At 56.0% G+C, this 22,641-nt stretch overlaps 1 protein-coding gene across 2 annotated transcripts in view; it reads left to right on the forward strand.

Annotated features, from left to right (window-relative positions):
* The first annotated feature begins 6,878 nt into the window (after window positions 1–6,878).
* The window catches only part of ZBTB46 (zinc finger and BTB domain containing 46), a 51,193-nt gene continuing 35,430 nt past the window's right edge, over window positions 6,879–22,641 (forward strand). The window contains exon 1 of one of the 2 annotated variants that reach the window (XM_069546610.1): window positions 6,879–6,903. The gene's annotated coding sequence lies outside the window, so the exon portion shown is untranslated. Of the gene's footprint in view, window positions 6,904–7,517; window positions 7,728–22,641 lie in introns of those variants that run through there. The other variant, XM_069546609.1, reaches the window with a different exon arrangement.

Genomic DNA, 22,641 nt, shown 5'->3' on the forward strand with positions numbered 1-22,641 from the left:
CCCCAGTGCAGATGTGTCAGGCACCCTAGCCAGCTTCTGTCCTTCAAGGCCTCCCCGCCTCCATGGGGCACCTGCAGCCCTGGCCTCGCTCCGCAAACCCGCCATGTCCACATCTGCTCTCGTGTCTGCCGTGAGCACGACACGTCTGCCGTGTCCACATCTGCTCTCGGCCTCCTGTCCTAAACAGGGACCCAACACTCGGCTGCCAGTCGGAGAGGCAGCAACCCCGCCCCCCACCCCGCTCATCTACCATGTCTGTTTCATCCAGGGCTCAGCAGCTCTCATCCTAACCTCTCTGGATTCAGCCCGTCTCCTCTTCAAAAGTCTGTGACAGCACCTGATAGCCCATGGAAAACACCAGAAGCCCTCATCTGGTGGTCACCACGTGGCCCCAGGTGGCCTTGGAGGTCATCTCCCCAAAGGAGCACCTGGGCTCAGTCCAACGAAGATTTCCCCTGCCTGACTCAGTCTGCACTCTGTCCATCTCTGCAGCTGCCTCTCCCACCCTCCCCATCCAGAGCGTGTTTCTATTCCATTTTTCTGCATTTATTTGTTTGTTTGGCTGTGTTAGGTCTTAGTTGTGGCACGTGGGCTTAGCTGCCCTGCAGCATGTTGGATCTTAGTTTCTCGACCAGGGATTGAACCCTCATCCCCTGCACTGGAAGGTGGACTCTCAACCACTGGACTACCAGGGAAGTCCCCAAGACTTGAGCAGCATCAGCTCTTCCCCAGTGTTCAGAGTTGGCCCTGGTTCCCTCTGCAGAGAGCAAAGCAGGACACACACTCCCAGACGCTCCTGTACAAGCCTGAGCAGCCCCCTAGGAATGAGCAAACACACAACCCAGACACACACGGACACTTGTGCACCAACATACACACATGGAGGAGCCCACAGATGTATGCAAGCACACAGATGTGACAAAAGCTCATGGCAGCTGTCCAGAGAATAGCACTGGGCAGGCTTCAAGGCAGCGAGCTGGATTTCATGTAACTACTGTGGAGGGGGCTCCCCTCCAGCTGAGACAAGGTGCAGAAGGCTGGGTCTTGGGAGAATGGGCGGAAGGAGGGAAGTCACACAGGGCTGAGTGGAACTGCAAAACACTTGCTGGGACACAGCACGCTCAGCAGTTTGACAGCACTGGGATTTTCTGGGGGGGGGGGGTCACACTGCACTGTATGCAGGCATCTTCGTTCCATAATGAGGGATCAGACCTGGGCCCCCTGCAGTGGAAGCAGTGTCTTGACCACTGGACAGCCAGGAAGTTTCCTACATTGGGACTTTTTGAGAAAAGACAGTGTAGGGGTTGGGGTCACCTTTGGGAACGTGGGGGGTGCAGGCAGAGGCTGGGCTGAGGTGGGTTGAGACTCTCAGTGGGGCAGCAGGGCCAGTCCTCATGAGTCCAGGGTTTAAACCCCTCGGTCCCTGTACGCTGAGGGTAGGCCAAGCTGGGAATCTGTGGAGCTTTCAGATCCAGTGAAAACGAGCCCCAGACCCAAAGGAGGAAGTTTTGTCTGATGATTGGTCGGGTCTTTATATTTTGGAACGATTTCAGGTCTATGGAAGAGCAGGGGCATTCGGAAGTCCCGGACTCAGCTTCCCCCAAAGTTACCACCAAACATCACTGAGGCAGCTTCTCTCAGCACAGCTCAGACCCTACCTGGATTTTATCCACACGTTTTTCCATCGCGCTCCTCTTCTGATCCAGGACCCCATCCAGGGCACACGTGCAGGGTCTGCATGACTCCCGGGCTCCTCTGGGCTGGGACCACTTCTCCATAGCCCTTGACGACCAGGACCATCCTGAGGTGGCTGCTCAGTGTTTTGTAGACATCCCTCGGTTAGGGTTGATCTGATGTGTCTTCTCATGAGGACACCAAGGTTATTGAGTCGGACACGATGGAATACCAGGGAGGCTGATGAGCTGGGGGAGATGGCAGCAGAGGTGAGGTACCTTTCTCGTCACCTTGGGTCAGAAGCCTGATGTCCCTTGATGTCCCTGATCACCTGGTCGGGGGGCTGCCTGCTGGGTCTCCCCAGTAAAGCCCCACACGTTCCCTTTTGCACCTTCTTCTTCAGATGGCGACCGCAGTCAAGGTATGTGGGAGTTAACTTCCATCTCAGGGAGGGTGCCAGACCCTTCCCCCTGCTTGTTTGTCAGCCGGGTCACGTCGCGCTTTGTGTTGTATCCAGCAGGATGTTATTTGATGCCCAGGTGGCCCTTGCTCTGGCCACCTTTCCCATCGGCTCCATGTCCCCCTGTCCTTTGCTTTCTGAGCCCTTCTGTCCTGCCAGCACTGCCACACGCTTCCGTGTTTTCCCCACCATCCTCGCACCAGCCGTTTCTCCAAGGAACCCCTTTTTCAGGTCTGCTGTAGCCAGCCTCTCGGCTGACCTGCTTGCCTGGCTCTTTCCTAGAAGACAAGGCTCCTGTCTTGCTCTCCAATCTTGGGATGTCCCCGGCATGCGGCAGGATCGATGTACTCCATGAATGCTGCTGAATAAGCTCATAAATGAGTGGATGGAGGAGGCTGGCACTGCATGGGGTTGGGGCCTTTCTGAGTCTACCAAGGGGACACAGAACCCCCTCCTCTGATGGGAAGGTTGGGGCAGGGCCCCTCATCATCTCCTTTTCCTCCTCACCCCCAGCCCCTAGCATGGGAGCTGGGCCAGGTGACCCATATGGGGAGATTCCTGGCTCAGAAAATGCACCCCGTCTCAGCCTCTGCCCCGCATCCCGCCCTGTCGCTATCTGCAGCCATCACCAGCTTTTGCAACTCGAGCCTCAGTGGCTGTGGCCCCCAGGGAGCAGCTGCGTTCCTCCAGCCAGGCCTGAGGCCCCCAGCCCCCTCACCCTGCTCCAGCACTGACTGGCTGCTCCCCCAGGCCTCCCAGTTTCCAGAGCCCGCCTGAGATGGAATTACAGCCCCAGGTCTGCACCTGCGGCGCAGCGGTGCCTCCCAGCTCCCAGGGCCCTGTCTGCCCCTCTCTTCCCTCCAGGGGCCGAGTGAGGTCCCAGTCGGGTAGGGTGCCTGCTGTGTGCCCAGAGGAAGCAGGGGCTGTGGAGATCCCTGTGGGGTGGGGCCGCGGAAGCAACCTCATGGAAAAATGCCACCACAGGGACCACAGGATGAACAGGGAGAGTGGGGCTCAGGGTGGGGGTGGGCAGCAAGGAGAAGGGCGATGGGGTTAGATTGTAAAGGGATCGGGGCTGGTCCAGGGAGCAGGGGGAGTGACACAGGAGGGAGCCCAGTGCCACCCTCCACATTTAAGCTGGCCTCAGGGCCCACCTGGGACTGGGGAGGGCTGGTGGGGCAGGAGGCGAAGTGGCCTCCTAACCAGGAGAGGCCAAGGTCGATGGTCAGACCCTCAGGGACAGACCCCTGCTCATCCATAGCCCACAGCTTGCACGGGAGTGGCCCTGGCTGCCTCCCACCCTGTGCCAGCCTGGCCGTGCAGCTGACACTGGGACAGTGCTCTGCCCTTGCCTCCCCGCAACTGTGCTGCCCCGTTCTCAACTCCAGCCCTGTTAGCCCCCACCGCCACCCCAGCTCTCTGCCCCTGCCCTGACACCAACCCCTCCCGGGCACACAGCAGGTGTGGCTCAGCTTCTGTCTGGAGGGAAGGTCTGGAATGCAGGGCCCTGGTGCCCAGCCTGGGGGTGAGGGGGCGGGGGCTCAGGAAGGAAGGGGCTGGCATTTGGCAGTGGCGTTTTGGAAGGACGGTTGGGGGTGAGTGCTTGGAATGGAACGGGGCGACAGTTGGCGGTGGCAGCTGGAGCGGCAGTGGGGCTTGGCAGGGGCGCGGGCCTGGAGGACAGTTGGGGTGGGGCAGCCATGGGGTTGGCAGGTAGCCTTTGGCTCTAGAGGGAGGTCTCGGGGAGGCCCAGCAGGAGGGCAGGGCCAGCTGGCAGCAGACTTGGCCGAGCCAGGCCTGGGAGCAAGCTGCAGGCTCAGCCAGGCGGCCCCCAGACCAGGGTGGGGCTGCTGCAGTCCAGGGCCGGCCTCCGGTCCACCCTCAGGGCCCGGGATGACGCGCACAGGGAGGTTCCTGCTGCAAAGCCCAGCACCCTCAGGCCCACCAGCTGCGCATCTCCCACCCTGTTCTCGGCCTCCCCCCTCCCCATTCGGCCATTCGCATCCAGCAGGGGCTTGAAGAGGGCAGGGACAGGTTCTGGGCAGTTTCCCCGAGAGGGCAGGACTCCCGGGGCTGTTGCCATAGGGACGGCCGAGCAACACCACTGGCTGGAGGATAAACAGGCAGGTTTCCTGACCAGTGACTGCCGTGAAGACAGCCTAGAAGACCCGGCTGGGGTGGATGGGGAGTTGCAGGCTTTGGCTAGGGGACTGGTCCAGGGGGGTGCTGGGAAGTCAGACGAGAACGGATATTCATTGTCCCTCTGTCTTCTTCCCAGAGCACCTCTTGGGCTCTGCTTCACAGGAGCCGACCTGGAGTGGGGCTGGATCTCCTCCCAACCATCTTGCCCCCTGAAGCCACATGGTGGGGGTGGGGGCAGGTGGAGGGAGGGCTGAGCACATGGTGCAGAGGCCCTGCCAGCCAGGCAGCTCTTGAAACTGAACTGCCCTTCAGGGTCCCAAGATCTGCTGGTGGGAATGGGGGCAGTGTGCTCTGAGGGACGGCCATCGCCAAGTATACCTGTGGGCCTGGCTGGCTTCTGTACTTTGGACCCTGGGTCCCCAGCCCTGGCCTCAGGGCTGCTCATTCTCTCCCAGCCCCCAGATCCTCACTGCCTCAAGGTGTCTCTTGGGCGAGCTTCAAATGCACTCACACATGTGGCTGGTGGTGAACTACCAGAAGGACCAGTGTTTGGCCAGGACCAGTGCAGAGTGCTGACCACCCATTTATCCGTCTTGTCCTCCAGCCAAGTGAGGGCAGGAACCATGTCTGGGTCTCATGGTGGCATCTCAGGCCCCTTATTCCCGGGGCCCTTCCACCTGCTGGCCTCCCTGCCTCTGGACGCTGGGTTCCAAGGCTGAAGAGTGCCACTGAGGCCAACCCCACACCCTCAGCCGTCACCTGTTCCCAGCGCCATCCCTGGGTAGAGCTGCCTCAAGGAGACCGCCCTTCTACCAACGTTGAACGACCCATTGGTGGTCAAAGCAGATCCCTCCAGGGTCAGTGCCAGCATCAGGGGAGAGGTGCAGTGCATGGCATCCGCACCAGGGCTCAGGGGACCCCAGCAAGAGTGGAGGCTTTCTGACCGAGCCGGCATCTGCCTACTGTGAGTTGGAGCCTGGGCATTGATTAACATGGGGCCCCTGGGGGTGCTGCCACCTCTCCCTGTCAGAGTAGATGCACCAAGGTGGCCTCAGGGAGTCCAGCCACACAACCCTTGTGCTCCCAGCTCGGCTGAGAGGCCACCACTGCTGCTATTGGCTCTTTTCCTCTTTATTTTCCCTTTGTTTCTTCTTTATTTCTTTCCTTCTTTCTTTCCTATAATAGGGGTTTATTAACTCCCAGAAGCATCACTGTCTCCGGTCTTAGGCATGGCTTGATCAGAGCTCTCTGGGACACTCCTTGGTGCTGCCTTTTTGGTCTACCAGCTTCATTCAGGCTGCTCAACCTTCTGTTGGTTCTCGGAACAGAAAGGATGGGCGTCTCAGTCCCCAGTCACTGGCAGGGATGCTGGGGAGGGGGCATTGATTCATCATCATGTAGGGGAGGGGAGTGTGGAGAGAGAGTTCCAGGGCCCCAGGGATGCATTCCAGGACTCAGTGAGACTTTCTACCAAGACCAGAAGACCTGGGCTAGTAGGCGGGGTGCACCCTGGTGCTGATGAGAGAGGCTCGGTTCTCCTGGGCAGGCCTCCTGAGCAGCGGCTGAGCACTACTGTGTGCCCCAGCCGGGCAGCCTCCGCAGCATTCCAGCAATGCTGATCTCCTCGGAGAGTGTCTGGGGAGGAGCAGCCATCAGGCAAGTGGTCCTCCCGTTCTGGCAGACGCACTTCTCCATCTCCCCCACATCATTTGCTCCATGGGCTACAACTGCACTCCAGGCAGACAGGCAGGTGAGAGGGGAGGACCCCGAGACAGTGCCCTCCATCCCCTCAAAGGGAGGACAGAATGACCAGCCAGACCCTCCTGGAGGCCTAGAAGAGACACTTTTAAGGTTGACTGTCCCAGTCCCCACCTGAGAGGGCCCAGGAAATTGGGGCTGCTGTTCCAGGCCTGGGTCCTCCAGGAGTAAGTCTTGCGGGAAAGGGGGTTGCTCCTGCGCAGGCAGCGGGAAGGGAGTGGGGTGCGGGTGTCTGCAGCCATTTTCAGGCGCCGGCTGCAGCGAGGGAGTGTCCCAGCCTTTTCATCGTTGGCTGCCAGACCGCGGCCGGCCTTGTTCACTCAAGGAGAATTCCCGCCTCCCCCCCACCAACCCCAGGCTGCCCTCCCCCAGCAGCCCAGTGAATGCCTCCTTACACATCCTGAGAAAGCATCCATAATGGCCCGCCGCCTCCCACCTCCCGAGGAATTCCGCGGCGCTGGGCCCGCAGGGAGGTAGGGCACAGACGGCCCACGGCGCCTTCCCATTGGATGGCCAGGTCGTGCTCAACTCCCCTGCGCGACTGGCCAGCCACAGGCTCACCTCCCTTCCCACCGTCGCGGCCGGGAGAGGAAGAGAGGTGGCCTTTGCCCCCGCACAGGCCAGCCAGGAATGCGGGGCCACGCTTCCCATTCCGTCTGCCCGAGGACTCAAGGACAGCGGGGGCGAGAAGGGACGCATGGGGCTGCTCTCGGGCAGCAGGACTCGAGATCGCTTGCGGGGGAAGCGCGGCAAAGCCCTGGGGATACCACGCGGCTGGAAGGACCGACGCGCGCGCGCGGCCGCCGATGCCTCCATTGGCCAAATCTAATCCCCTGTGGCACGCACTGTCCCGTGGCCCCCGCCCTGAGGTGCGCCTCTCCCAGGGGAAACCGAGGTCCCCGACGGCGCGGCCCCGAGCCCCTGGGCGCTGTGGGAGCGCTGTTTCGCTCCACCGCGCGCGGCCGCACAAACCGCCGGGAAGGCGCGAAGTTTGCGAGACCTGTGCGGCGCGACTGCGCGTCGGGGGACGCGGACAGCCTGTGGCCCGGGGGATAGGTGCGTGGGCAGCGCCAGGTGCGCGGTTGGGCAAGAGTTGGGGTGCTCTCGTCCAGACCCACGTGTCCGACCGGATGGTCTGCGGGGTGCTGGGTCTCCGTGGGAAGGGAGGGGGCACCCGGAGACCCCACGCCGCGCCACCCCCGCCCCCCGCCAGCCCTGCGGAGGGGGCTTCCCACAATGCCCAGCGAGCTCCAGCCCGCACTTCCGCTGTCCAGCCGCCCACGGGGGGGCGGAGGCGCACCGACCCTCGCCGCGGCCCCCTCCGCCCCGCTAGCGGAGCCGGCCGACCGAGGGGCGGGGCGGCGGCCGGGCCGGCGGGGCGGGGCCCGGGGCGGTGGCCGGGGCCGGGACCGGGGCGCGGGCCAATCAGCAGCGGCCGGGCGCGCGCCGGGGGGCGGGGTCAGGGTCCGCAGGCGGGGCGCGCGCGCGGGCGGCGGGGGCCGCGGGGTTGGAGCGGCGCGGGGGCGCGCGCCGGCCTGACGGACAGACGGACGGACAGACGGACACAGCGGCCAAGGCGAGCGCGCAGCTCGGACCCGCCCGGACGCAGCGCTCGCCCGGCGGCCGCGGCGATCACCGGCGCTGGTCCGGCGGCCGCGGCGCCCGCCCTCGCCCGCGCCCCATGGGGTCACAGGTAAGCGGCGCCGGCTCATTGTCCGCGGCCGGGCCGGCGCATCTTGGCGGGGCCGGGGCTCAGGCCAGCCGGACCGCTCCGGGCTGGAGCCGCTCCGAGTCGGGGCGCGCCCCCGCCGCCTGCCCCTCGCGCCCCGCCGCGCCCCGCCCCGCGGGGGCGCCCTCCCGGCGGCGATCGGCGCGCCCGGCTGCAGCTCTGGGGGCGGCGGTAGAGACCCCCGCCCGGTCCCCGCTGGTCCCTGAGCTCAGGTGGCGCGGGCGGGGCGGGGCGGGCGAGGGCGACGCGGGGTCCCCGCGGGGCTGCGCGCTGAGGCGGAGGCGGCGACGGGGTTGCCCCGCGCCCCTAGTCCTCGGCGCCTCCTGCCGCCGCCGCCGCGGTCCCTCCCCCGTTACCTCCGAAAGGGGAATTTTCCAGCTGGTAATTTCTGCTGCGTCAACGCCCGGCCCCAGGAGGCAGCCCGGGGGCGTCCTGGCGCCCCCCGCCCGCGCCGCCCCGCGCGCCCCCCGCCCGCGCCTCCGAGCCGCACCCGGACCCGCCCGCGCCGAGTTTGCCAAGAGTCGGAACTGCGGGAGGTGGGCGCGGCGGGTCCCTGCTCTCCGCCGGGCCTTGGGGGTCATTGTCTCCCCCTGAAGCCCAGCACTGGCCTCGTCTCCATTTTAATTACTGGCTGATTCAGGGCGCAGGGGCCTCGAGGCCGGGCAACTAGAGGAGCGCGGAGGGGACGGGGCGCTCAGAGCGACGAGGGGCGCGCGGAGCGGACGGGGCGCGCGGAGGGAGCGGGGTCCGCCGCGAGCCGCGTCTTTGTTTCTCTGTAAATAGACATGTCAGTTTCGCAGGGTAGCACGAGTCAATGTCTGACAACTCAATCTGGATGGCAAATGGGCGATTTTCTGCACCAGGAGGAGGGCTCAGACTAGTTGGGGTTCCTCTCGCCTTGCTGACAAATTCATTATTTGTAGGTTTAACGGACCACGCACAATAGGGCTGGACCGAGGAGCCTGGGTACAACCCAAAGGGGCGAAGAACTGGTATTTTCTGACACCGAGGAAATACAAACAAAAGAAAGTTTGACTGAGATTCTCAGCGAATTTTCTTACGCTTTCCTTGCTCCAATCTCAGCGAAGCATTTGTCCTGGATTTCGGAGGCAAGATTGTTATCAGCATTGTTTAAAGAAATGCTAATTAGCAACACATTGGCGAGCCGCTGGGCTCAGACACCTGTGCGGAGTCCTTGAGTGCGCTTTAATTGTATCAGTTGTAGAATCTTTCATACTGGATTTATCATCAAAGCTAACTTCCCTTTGGGTAGCAGGCTGTAGATTCGGTCTATGGCTGGCCTGCGTGTAGCCTATGAAGGCAGTGTTTTCACTCATCGGGAGGGGGAAATAGTTTGTTCCCCAAAGGGAAACTTATGGAAGGGTTTTTCACATGAATGATGAAGTAAACAATAGAATTTTACTATAGTGCACTCCTTCTAGTTGGTGTGTTTCCTGATAAATACTCTGAACTGAAAACTTTGAGACTCCTTGCTATTTCAGAAAGGACTAAGTGAGAGGTTGTTGAGGCAGAAGTTACTAGATGTAAGTCTGACTTAGACAGTATGTTCCCCTAGAAAACTAGTAATTATTTTTATATCTTTTACTGAAGGGAAGGAGGTGTACGTGGGTGTTTATGGGAGAGTTCTGTTTAGGGGGTATGGAATGGATACCTCTAGGCTAAACCCCAAGATCAACCTTTCTGGGAGGCCAGCCTCACCTCTAGGCTAAACCCCAAGGTCAGCCTTTCTTGGAGGCCAGCCTCAGGACAGGATCTCATTAGGCCTCATTGCCATTACCCTGGATGAAAGAATTTTGTTTGGATGAGATGAGTTTTGTTCAGATCTAGCTGTTTAAGATTTGAAAATGAGCTCTTTTTCCACGTCCAGTTTCTGGTGTTCAGAACTGGTGGAGTGTCAGCTGCAGGGGCTCCAATCCTCTTGGGCGCTCTGTATCCCCACTCGATCATCCAGGGGGAGGGGGCTGCCCCCCTCCTTGGTCACACATAAGCACTTGGAAGGTGAGGTCAACACTGAAGATGGGTGAGACTCCACTGGGGGCCTGGAAGGACACTCTTTTACAGTCAGACGATGTGTTATTTGCAAACATGTTAAACCAAATATTACAAACTTTTCAACATTGTCCTTATGTGGGGTTTTTCAAATTAAGCGAAATTGGGCCACTGCGTCCCTGTGGTCTGTGTTTCTGGGGCAGCTGTGCGCTTGCTCTGCTCTATCAGAGGTCTCGGACCAGCAGTGAAGGCCCCGCAAAACATCTTCCAAGAGCCTGGCGCTGTGAACTTGAACTTGAACCCGTGCCTCGCTTTGCTGGTGCTTCCTGTGCCCAGGTGCCCTATTGACTGCTGTGTTAATATGGGCGGAGGGTTCTTGTGCCCTATTCTGGGGGTGTCGTGTCCTCATAAAAACAGAGGCTTTTCCTTCTCTCTGAAAGAACATATTCTGCTTAAAATCTTGTTGAGTGGTTATAGGCTATCAAGAATTCCCTTGTGAACCTGCCCGCTCCCCTGAACAAAAAAGATTCTTCTTTTTGCTACAAGTGTGCTTGAATGGCCCAACTCCTGAGAATAAACAATGCTTGAAAATCTCTGTTGAGACCACATGACTCATTTCAGTCTTTGCAACACAGTTGTCCTGTCCTACCCCGGCCCCTGTGTCCTCTGCCATTGGCTCTGACTTTGGAATGGCCAGTACAGCTGGGGTATTCAGCCCCAGGTTCAGCGGCATTTTCCCTCTTTTCCGCCTTACGAGCTTCAGTATGGTATGTGCCTGACGCATGTGTACTTGGGCTCTGGGTTCTGGTTTTCTGGTGATGACAGATGCTTGTAGATGGAGAAGTCATGGAAAAGAAAAATAACTTTTTCTAACAAGCTGAAAAGTTGTCCTAGTGAAGGATAAGGACAAACTCAACCAGTCAGGTCTGACCTTAGGGTGATTGATGCAAAGTTTTCCATTCAGTGTCTCTCAACACTGCCGTTTAACTCTTATTTAGATTTTGAAATGACTAAACCTTTTAAAATGTCATTATTTGGATTTAAAAAATTAGCAACTTAGGCACTTTAGAAAGTTGAGGAACAGTGCTAGCGTGTTTTTCAACAGCATTTATAGAGGTTCTGTGTTTAGACAGGTGTGTTTTTTGAGTCACATTAGAGAGACATTCCCAGAGTTTCTTATTCATGATGATTTTTGGCTGTATTGAGAGCTTGCTGTGGGCCAGATTGGAGACAGAATTCCTGCAGTGGGGCTGTTGACCTGTTGGGATGGGTCAGAGTGGGGGCCCTATAGGAACCACCGATGTGAATGACAGATGCTAGTGAGAGCTCAGAGAAGGATGGGTGTGGCCCACCTGGTGGGCTTTCTGAAGACTATTGGAGGAAAGAGTGTCCATGCAGACTCCTCCCCTGGCCCAGTTTGGGCCTATGGTGCCAGCCCCTGGTTCCAGTACCTATTGGCAAATTATTTTCTAACTTCCGCTTCACAGAGAGTGGGTAGCCAAGGAGAGGGCAGAAACCTTGGGGCCAGGCCGCTTTAGGGGCTGATTGGCTGTGGGGTTGGGGGCGAGAGGCGACGTAGTTTCAAATGATGCCTTCCAAAGCCCGTGTTTCAGCACACGAATCCCTTCCTAAATGTCACGCTCACGGGGAAAGTCTCAGGGAAGCTGTCCTTTTCCTGGCTCCCAAGCGGCAGCCCAGCCCTGCTTGTCTGAGTGGACCTGGGGTGGGACCCCTTCTTTGTGGAGCAGAAAGAAGATGCTTCTGTCTTCGAGAGAGGGTTTGAAAACCTGAAGCAACCGGAGCTGCCGTGAAGATGGACACATGGCGGGTGGGGCCTGGGCGGCCTTGGGCAGATTGCCCTCTCAGTGTGTCACGTGGCATGCAGAGGGTCTGACCCAGGTTTTTTTGGCCACTCTGAACACTGTCCCTCGGCTGAACCTGGGGCCAGAGAGCCCAGCAGGGACTCGGCTTGGGGAGCAAGGACCCTCAGGCTGGCCACTCACTACTCACCCGTTTAAAGGTTGGGTTCGCTGTTCTCCGGGCTGACATCCAGGTGGTGATTTGCCCTCAGTTCAAGGTGGCCGTGCCGAGGTGCACAGGCCCTGTGTCAGGATGCACAGAAATGAGCTTCATGAGACCCACTCAGGGACTCCCGGCTGGGCTCACTGGTCAGAGGGGCAGCACCAGTACACTGGGTTGTTGATTTCAGTGAGAGGGTGGATGGGGTCATGGAAAACACCATCAGGAGGGTGGCCCAGAAGCCCAGGGTGGGGCAGGCAGGATGACGTCTGGGTGTCGGGTTCGGTTGTGTTTTAGACCCAGGGGAGGGGCCAGGTCTCTGGAGGAGCTCAGGGCTGTGGGCAAATGGGCTGCCCATGTGAGCAGGTCAGGCGGGTGCCTCAAATGGGCCTTCGTGTCCAGAACAGGTGTGTTTTCTCATCCCATCCCATTCTAAGCAGTGCAGCTTCAGGGCCAGAGTTTCCTCTTCTTTAGGAAGTTTGAAGATGGCTCAGACACTACTGTTTCCTTCAGGGGCAGGAGAGGGCTGACTCTGTGGGGAACAGTCTCTCAGAATCGCAGAGCCAGCTGACTGCTCAGGACAGGTCCTCTACATTCAGTTCCTGGACTAGCGACGTCCGCTGTGCTTCAGGTGAGGTTGACTCAGAGACGCCCGATGCTCAGAGTCTCGCACACAGGTGGCCATCGCCTTTTCCAGGGTATCGGTCCCCTTGGCCTAGGCCCCACTCTGACCCCTGGTCTCTGAAGAAGCTGTCCATCTGCACTTGAAGCCCAGTCCTTCCTGCCAGCCCTGTGGCAGCCAGCTCCGTGGCCCACATCCTCTCTCACACGAAAAGTGGAGCAGGCTGGCGGGCCACACGTCCCAGGTCCCCAGGGGAAAGGTCACGTGGAGAAGCGGGACACAGAGAGAAATGCTTGTTCTGGGGTGAAAGTGGAGCAGCCTCAGGTGGCAGAGCTTCGGGGCTGTGACCTGGAGTCTGTGAGCCCTCCCCCAGCTGTTCCCCCACCGTCTCACACTTCTCAGCAGGGGGCCACGCCCGGCTTGTGTGCACCCTGAGGTCCCTGCCACTCTGGCTCTTCATAAACAGCAGCCCTTGACTTTCCAGTGGGTCTTGCATCTAGACCAGGGTTGGGGGGCTGCTGGTCCAGTGGGACGGAGCCCCATGTCGGTGGCTGGTCTAGGAACTCCTGTGATCAAAGCGCAGGAAGCCTTCTGCATTCTCCTCTCCAAGGCCAAGAACCCTGGGACCCCAGGACACTGGGGAGGGCTCATCAGCCCTTGCGGGGGAGGGTCCCAGAGCTTCCAACATGGTCTCATTTGGGGCCTGTCAATCAGACAAGGTGAGGCCCCACTGGCAGGGCCCGGGGGTTGTTTAAGAAGAGTGGACAGAGCTATTCTTTTTGTTGCTGCCCTGTCCCATGAAAACTGCCTTAGCATGACTTCTGTGGCTAGTGGTCTGAATGCAGCCTCCACTGCCGGTCTCAGACCCCTCTCCACTGACCAGCATTCTCCATCTGCCTCTAAAGTGTTAATAGTAAGAACTGGCAATGAGGGGAAAGTTAAAAGTGGCAATTTCCCTTACAAAGCTCCTCAGGTAAGACAAAGCTGAGGGCATGTGTCCCTGCTGTTGAGGAAGAGACCCGAGCTTCCGCCTACGGTCGCCTTCCCTTCTGAATAGTCTCAGCAATGTCTCACAGGGGCTCATTCCTCTGATGAGAGGCGATTGCTGCTGATGCTGTGTCCATGCATATTGTTTAATTTCTAACTGGAGACTAAAGGAGGCAGGACATTCAACACCACTTGGGCACTAACTGGCCAAGAGCTGAGCATCTCATCTGGGGTGAGTAGAACCTCTCCGGTCAGCTTCCTCCTGGCACTTTCAGAGTTCTGTTCAGGATTATATTATTAAAGTGTGTGTGTTACCATGTATTTCACTTTTGCTTTCGTTTTTGGTTATACATGGATAACTCCATAAGCAGGAAGTTTCCAGGTTTTTCCATGAAGGCATGGTGTTTTTTCATTGCCTCTGGTGATATAGAGACATTGTTATTTCATTGCTATTATTTTATATGAAGACTTAACCCCTCAACTTCAGAGTGTTGTGAAGAACTTTTCATAAGTTAGTAGCAGACACACCCTTCACGGGGACAGTGACCATGTATCATGACAGGCCTGCTGGGCACCTGAGAAAAGTGGTCTTTAATATTGGGTACGTTGACTTTTCCTATTTTTCTTTTTTTTTCTGGCTGAACCATGTGGCTTGCAGGATCTTAGTTCCCCAACCAGGATTGAACAATGACAATGAAAGCAGAGTCCTAACTACTGGACAACTGGGGAAGTCCCCCTATTCTTTCTTACATTGTTGGCAGAATGAGATCAGAACAGGGAGTGATAAGGTAACACTGTCCTTGGACTGCCTTACCTTTAAAGTCACTGAGCTCCACTGGACGACGTGAAAAACACTGGGGTGTGGGTGGGGCATCTTTTAAACCTCTTCCCTTCTGGCTTCTCTGTCGTCTGCTGCTTTTGATGCTGCTGTGGGGTGGAAATCCCAACACCTGGACTTGGGAGCGGAGAGAAGACAGAGGTTTCAGTCAGCAGGTGTACCGCGTGGCTGCAGTGACCGTGGTTCCTCTGTGATGAGCAGGGCCCTCAGGAGGCCAGGGAGCTGGGAGCACTTCCAGGTGTACATGTGCCTTTGAAAGCCTGAGAAGAGGGTCAGAAGGGTCAGTGCCAGGGGACCCACCTGCACGGCATCCAGCAGACCCGCTTCACTGAGGCTCAGGTGGTCCCTCAAAGACAGAGTGTTTGAGCTCAGCAAATGCACTGAGCCTTGGAGGAGCACGCAGGGCAGGCACAGCTCAGTGCTGCCCATGCTACTGCCTGAGGGTCACACCAATCTCACATCTACTTACCTTTGTTTTGCCTCATCTTAAGAAGCAAGAATATCCATGAAGTCGTGAGTCAGGCATCTCAGTTATGTTTTTCTTGATACACACTGAAGCGGACATGTGACTATTAGGGCAGACAACGATTCTCCCTTTGTCTCGAGGGCACTCCCCACATACCCCTGGCTGAGCTGCTGTGAAACCTGTCCGTGTTCCAGACTCTGGATATGAGTGGCTTTGCCATATGGCTTCCTTGAAGGAAGGGATGGGTTGTGTTTCTGGCTTGATGGGGTGAGCTTCATCTGGATACAACTTCTAGCCCTGCCACAAGCTGCTGAGTCAGGTACGGGGGAGCTTGGTGGACTGGACTGTGTGGATCCTGGTTGGGAACCCTTCATGGCCCATCTCAGAGAGCCTTCCTACCATCTGACCAGGGAGCAATCTGTGTAAGTTAGTCTCCTGTTTGTATGAGTTCTCTGGGGCTGTCAGGCAAAGGACCACTAATCTTGGAGCTTAAAACAACAGAGATTTATTCTCTCACAACCTGGAGGCCAGAAGTCCTAAGTCAAGGTGTGTGCAGGGCCACCCTCTCTCCAGAGGCTCCAGGGAAGGACACGCTTCCTGCCTCTTTGAGTCTCTGGTGGCCACTGGCAGTCCTGGGTGCTCACAGCCAAGACGTGTCCCTCATGCCTCCCATCCTGCCCTTATGGCTGTCACCCTGGTGTCAGATTTGTCTCTACTTATTAGGATGCCAGTCACCTTGAATTAGTGTCCACCATGATGATCTAATCTTAACTTGATTACACCTGCAGAGGCCCTGTTTCTAAGTGAGGTTATATTCTGTGGTTAAGACGTGAGCAGATCATTTTGGGAGAAAGGACTCAGCCCTCTCCACCGTTACAACTTGTGTTCTCCTGACACGTTGCCACATTTATTTCTCAATGCCAGGGTTTCCTGAGGCCTCCCCATTCATCTCCAGCAATCACCGCTCATACCTGCCCTTCCCTTGATGGTTGAGCGAATGAGGCCAGTGACCATGGTGTTAGGGAGTTTGCCCCACAGATCTGCACTCAGCCCCACGCTCTCAGCAAGGAGGGGCTCTCAGTCCAAGGACGCAGGCGCCAACAAGGTCCTGGCTGTGTTGGGTCGTATGTCCCCAGAGGGGATGTGACAGAGCAGATAGATGTCGATGCCTACAGATCAAAGGAGATGCAGCTGGGCCTGGAGGGAGGGTGTGGTGGGGGCAGAGGCAGAGCCCAGGGTGTCCGGTGGGGTCGTTGGGGTGGGTGTTTAGTGCCATTGCTCTATAGCAGGGCACGGCCCCTCCTTTGACCTCTGCAGGACTGGGTACCCATGTGCCCATCTGCCTCCCAGATGGACCCAGGCCTTTCTTGCCCCTGGGAAGCTGAAGGGGCCCCTTTTCTAGACAGCGTTTTTATTGCTTCTTATAGAAGATGAGGAAAATAAAATGTAGTCTTCAAAATTTAGAAAACCTTTCATGCAAGAGTACCATGAGGAGCCGCAGATAACATCACATAGACTCACTGAGTGACTGGCCTGAAAGTCGTAATTCTTACAGTGACCGGCGTGGGCGTGTCCCATGGTGGTCGTAAAGGCTGTGGGTATAGACAGGGCTGTTGTACGCCCGGCATGTCCTCCACGTTCACAAGTGAAGTTCCCCCTCTTGTTGATCCTTGGGACCTGAACCCTCTGGAGGCCAAGGTCACGGCTGTCACTTTGATTCCCCCGCCATGGTCACCTCCTGGATGAGGACCCTCCCCTGCTGGGGTGGGAGGGGCCAGGTCCCTATGCACACCCTTGTGACTCTTGTAGCAGACAGGCTGTGCCACACACACCCCACCCCCACCACTGTGTTGGCATGCATAGTCCTGGACTCAGGTCTGCAGGCCAGGCACCAGCCTTGTCTCTCAGCACACACGTGTGTGTGTGTGTGTGTGTGTGTGTGCTAAGTTGCTTCAGTCATCTCTGACTCTGTGACCCCATGGACTGTAGCCTGCCAGGCTCCTCTGTCCTTGGCATTCTCCAGGCAAGAATCCTGGAGTGGGTCGCCATGCCCTCCCCCAGGAGATCTCCCCAACCCAGCAATCGAACTCCCATCTCCTGCACTGGCAGGTGGGTTCTTTACCACTAGCGCCACCTGAGAAGCATCGTCTCTTAGCACCCAACTTCCTTAATCACAAACTCCCTTGATTCTGTAAAAGTGATCTTGTTCTTTTGTAACCTCACTGTATTTTCAGTTTGGAAATTTTGGAAGTTTTCAAACACACACAGAATTAGCGAGTGTGTTTCCTTCACCAGCTTCAGTAATTCCTTTTTCTTCTCACATTTGAGTTCCTCTGTTTTTGCTCTGAACTATTTTAAAGCAAATCACAGACGTTTTGTCTCACTGTCCCATGCTTTCCTTCATGTGGGTGGTTCTGTGAGTACCTCCTGGGGCCCCCAATTGGGGCTCAGGCTTGGGGATGGCATCCTCCAAGTTTTTACTACTAGTTGATTTGAGCTGCGGTCGGGACAGACCCAGGAGTTGCATTTGAAGAAGTTACACTTGGGGTGGTGGCTCTGGAATCTGCTTTATTCTGTTTTGGGGTGTTTGTTGGAAAGTCAGACCTGTTGGTCCCACATGGTGGTCTGGCTGGTGGCATCCTCTGACCGTTAGGAGCCCCACCCTGTTTCGAGGACCAGGCAACCGGGACTGCGTGTCTGGTACTCAGTGTCCGAAGTGTGACAGTAACGTCTGCATCGGAATTTCTGACTTAAAAAAAATGAATCGTTTTTATATTTTGTGCCTGCTTTTAAAGATACGTGTACCTTTTATTAAGGATCTGTACATAAACTGTTCAAAATGATTATCACCTATGTAAGTTTTGTTTGAAAATTCTAGATTTAATAAAGTGTAGTATCATCTTGGAATTTTTTAAGCATAATTTTTTGGCAATATCATTTCTTTCAAATATTTCAGTGTTTGTTTGGAGCCATGAGCCATTTTTGCCTTAGTCCTTTACTAGGTAAATTGTTTTCATCCACAGCCAACCCTGGGTCTGGAGCGTGTGCCCCTCTGTTTGAATGGCAGCTGATGAAATAGCTGCATGGCTGAGGGACAGGGGCCTTGATTCTCGTGAGGAGAACACTGGCTGAGCTGGTGAGGGAAGTGGGATTCACGCCTCACTGTCACCTGGTTTCTGCGTCCTGAGGTGAGAGTCTCTCTCAGGTGTGTGCCTGTCTGCTACTGCAGACACACACTCTTCATTCACTCGGCAACTGTCCACCCAGCCTTCATTTATTGAGCATCTAATGAGTGTTTACCGTCTGCAAGGCCTATGCAGAATGACAGTGGGGACTTGGAAATGTCCGATTAGCAGCTAAAATTGTGTCAGATGCCAGAACAAATGTTTGTTCTGGTCCGAGCCTGCATGCGGGCTCTCCTGCCACCAGCCAAGGAGTCGTGCATTTCATTTCTCTGCCCCAGTCCAAAGCCAGTGACCTGTACGATGTGGGGTTTCCTAGGTAGCACCTTAGACTATTGGCTGGATCCTCTTGTTTTCAAGAAATGCAACTTTAAATAGAAAAGACCAGGATTGAGGATTCCAGCATTTGCTTGATGTAAACAAATGTTGCAAAATATTAAAGAACTAGTGTATCTGGTTAAGGGTTAGGAGGGAGTTCTCTCAAGAATCATTCTTGCAACTTTTCCTTCTGTTGGAAAGTGTTTCAAAGACAAAAGTTGAAAGACTACAGAGGATTTCATCCTGTTGCTTGAGAACTAGGTGCTGCTTTTTTTTTTTTTTCCTTTCCTGTTTAGATTTGATGTTTTTCCTTGGCAGAGGGAGTACAAGTGTTAGAGTTAACATTTCAAGTCACAGTATAGCTCAGATTAAAAACCCTTGGATATAATTTTTCTGCCTTCTTAGGCCGATCAGTTTTCAAGAAAAACTTAAAAATTTTAAGGGGATGTGTGGTTTTTTCCTGTGGCTTTTGTAACAAAGTGCCACAGACTGGTGGCAAACACAGCAGAAACACAACAGAAACATGTTCCCCCAGCAGGGGTCGTGGGGCTGTGCTCCCTCCAGGGGCTCTGGGAGAGGGTCCTGCCCTCGTCTTCAGCTCTTGTGGCCCAGGCACCTCTGGGCTGTAGCCACCCCACCTCTGCCTCCATCCCCCTCTGTATGTCTGTGTTCAGATTTCCCCTTTTTGTGACACACCCGTCCCACTGGGTTATGACCTCATCTTAAGCTGGTTAAATCTACCAGGATCCTGTTTCCAAATAAGGTTGCATTCACAGGTACTGTCTTCTGGGGACACAATTCACCCCACAAAAGCAAGTAACTCTGTATCCATCCTCCACCTTTGCTGTGAGCTGTGACTGATGCAGAACATCAGAGCCCACCTCTCAGCCACACCTGTGGTGTCATTTCTGAATTGTGGTCCTGGGATGTCATGGCACTGGTCAGATGCCCTTTGTCCATGGCCTCACTGTCATGTCCTTCAGTGAGGTGAAGGTGAGACCTTCAGGCCCACCCAGGATCAAGAAGGTGCTGTCCGCTGCTACTTCTACCAGGAGCTATGCTGGGACATTTAAACAGTATCTCTTGATTGACAGAGGCACCACGAGTGCTGTCATAGGAGGAGCCCCTGGAGGCTTCCAGGAGGAGGCGGCTTGTCAGCAGCTGGGGGGATTGCATCCATGGCAGGATATGCCTTTTGATCCACCTGTTAAAAAGAGCATGTTTGTATTGTCCAGTGACTCATCACAGCCTAAGGGGGCTGGTCATGGAACAACAGACTGGTTCCAAATAGAAAAAGGAATATGGCAAGGCTGTATATTGTCACCCTGCTCATTTAACTTACATGCAGAGTACATCATGAGAAACGCTGGGCTGGAAGAAGCACAAGCTGGAATCAAGATTGCCGGGAGAAATATCAATAACCTCAGATATGCAGATGACACCACCCTTATGGCAGAAAGTGAAGAGGAACTAAAAAGCCTCTCGATGAAAGTGAAAGAGGAGAGTGAAAAAGTTGGCTTAAAGCTGAACATTCAGAAAACAAAGATCATGGCATCTGGTCCCATCACTTTGTGGGAAATAGATGGGGAAACAGTGGAAACAGTGTCAGACTTTATTTTTTTGGGCTCCAGGGTCACTGCAGATGGTGATTGCAGCCATGAAATTAAAAGACACTCCTTGGAAGAAAAATTATGAGCAACCTAGATAACATATTCAAAAGCAGAGACATTACTTTGCCGACTAAGGTCCGTCTAGTCAAGGCTATGGTTTTTCCTGTGGTCATGTATGGATGTGAGAGTTGGACTGTGAAGAAAGCTGAGCGCCGAAGAATTGATGCTTTTGAAGTGTGGTGTTGGAGAAGACTCTTGAGAGTCCCTTGGACTGCAAGGAGATCCAGCCAGTGCATCCTAAAGGAGATCAGTCCTGGGTGTTCTTTGGAAGGACTGATGCTAAAGCTGAAACTCCAATACTTTGGCCACCTCATGCGAAGAGTTGACTCATTGGAAAAGACTCTGATGCTGGGAGGGATTGGGGGCAGGAGGAAAAGGGGACGACAGAGGATGAGATGGCTGGATAGCATCACCGACTTGATGGACATGAGTTTGAGTGAACTCCGGGAGTTGGTGATGGACAGGGAGGCCTGGCGTGCTGCAATTCATGGGGTTGCAAAGAGTCGGATACGACTGAGCGACTGAACTGAACTGAACTGAAGGGAGCTGGTAGCTGTCCATTACAGTCGTGCGTGGTTTAGAGAGGAAAGGGCCACAGTGAGGGTCGAGTGTAGCAGGAGGTGCCTGGGGGCACGGGTAAAGCCGTAACCTCTTCCCCTTTCTCTCCCCAACCCCGCAAAGCAAATTTGTGGATCGGCTTCCCACCAGCAGAAGCAACAGAGCTCTTGGGTGGATGCCTGGCTGGGGCCGTGATTCTGCTTCGGCTTTGTAGGAGGTCTCCCTGCCTGGTCTCTTCTTTTCTCTCCCTGCCCCTGCAGTTGTTTCTGGGGCCCCAGGCACCCTACCAATCAGGACATCTGGGACCCCTGGGGGGCTGCTCTCCCTTGGGAGCCTGTGTCTCCCCTTGATATACTAGCCCCTGGCTTCCCCATCTTGGTGGCTGGTGCCCTAACCACCCTGAGGTCCGAGCCGGCACCACCCCGGGCTCCTTGTGGTTCTCTCAGTGGCCCCGCCCCGTCTGTGTCCTACAAGCTCTCTCGTTAGACGCCGAGGTGCTGTGTCTTCCCTGGGCTGCCTGTGTGCTGACCATAGCTCGATGCCCTCGACCGTCCTGAAACACAGGCCTCTTGTGTCCCAAGGTGCTGGGCCGACTTCTGTGGTTCTTCTGTCCACGTGATGCCAGTTGGGCTGCAGTCCTCCAGGCTGGGCTGGGATGTCAGCGCGGGTGGCTCCATTCCTTGGAACCTTGAGAGTCAGCCTCAGCCAGGTCTCTGGGGTGGCCATACCCAGGCCCCACTCACTCAGTCTTGCTGCTTGTGCCCCTACCTCCCTGAGAGCCCTCATAGCACCTCTGTGCTGCTCTGGCTCTGGCCTGGGGGGGCGGGCCCGGTACTCAGCTTGAGCCCAGTGCCCAGCACACCTCCAGGCTCCTGGACACCCTCAGGGGCTGATATGGAATCGCATTGGGACTAAGTCTGGGCCACAGCTAAGACCTTGGAATTCTGTGGGTCATTCCACCCTGAGAGCCAGAGCAGGCGGGTGGGGACAGGGTGCATCTGGTCCTGTGTGGTCAGGGTGTGTGCATCCTGAGAGGAAGTGACGTCTAGACAGGTAGGAGAGTCCAGGGAGGGGCGCGGAGGAGGCTTTTGGTCCCATTGAGGTGAGGGAACTGAAAGAGGCCGTGACAGGGAAGAGGGTGGTGGTGGGGTGGGGCTGGGCAGGGGCCGGGGGCGGGGACCCACCCTGGCCCACAAGGGTTTGCATTCTGAGATCACCCTGGTCAACAGCACCCAAGGTTCAGGCTGTGAGTCACTGGAGAAACTTCAGGCAGAGCTGACCCCGCCGGGTACCTAAAGATGATTTCTGTTACTGAATGTGGCATATTTCTTCCTAGTCAGGAGCTTAGTTTTAAATTTTAAAAGGCAACAAGGAACCCTGAGAAAACAATGTGTATAAAGTGTGGGTTATAAAATGGTTTCCTGTTCTTAGTGTCTTGGATCTTGGGTTTTTCAGAACCTTGGGATGTGGGACATGGTGTCCACACAGGGAGGGCCCGGGGCTGGCTGGGTTCTGCCCATGGGCAGAGGCCTTGGTGGGAAGAAGCCGAGCACTTCTCATATGAACCATATCACCCACTGGTGTTGGTGGGTTCTTTGGTACATAAGAGACATGTGTGTCCCGGGCTCCTAGCAGAACCCTGGGCTGAGTGTCTTAAATGACAGAGATTTATCCCATCGAAGCCCTGGAGGGCAGAGGTCAGAGAACAAGGGCCACACCTCCTCTGAAGGTGCTGGGCGGGATGGAGGACCTGTCCCAGCCGTCCCTCCAGCTTCTGGTGCTTCCTTAGCCATGGCCTCATCTCTTCTGTCACACAGCTGTCTCCCCATGAAGGTCTGTGTCCCAAGGTCCCCTTCCCTAAGGACACCAGTCACGTTGGAGCAGGGCTCACCCTAGCGACCTTGTCATAACCAGTTCCATCTACAGGGACCCCATTTCCAAATAAGGTCACATGCAACAAGTGAGTCTGGGACGTAGTTCAACCCATGGCAAATGGTGATGGGTACGCACTGGTTTGTAGTCGAGCAAGGATATTTCCATAAAAGTAGTTTTGTAGTCGACATTGTCATAATTCACGTACAACAAGCTACTCATTGGAAGAGAGTAAATGGGTGGGTTTGCACACAGCGGTGTCTCTGTCTCTCGCTGTTCCCAGGCCAGGCAGCCCCTGTCCCTGCCCGTGTAGGTCTCTTTGCAAATTCCAGTTTC

Source organism: Ovis canadensis, chromosome 13 (genome assembly GCF_042477335.2).
Source record: "Ovis canadensis isolate MfBH-ARS-UI-01 breed Bighorn chromosome 13, ARS-UI_OviCan_v2, whole genome shotgun sequence".
NCBI classification, from domain to species: domain Eukaryota; kingdom Metazoa; phylum Chordata; class Mammalia; order Artiodactyla; family Bovidae; genus Ovis; species Ovis canadensis.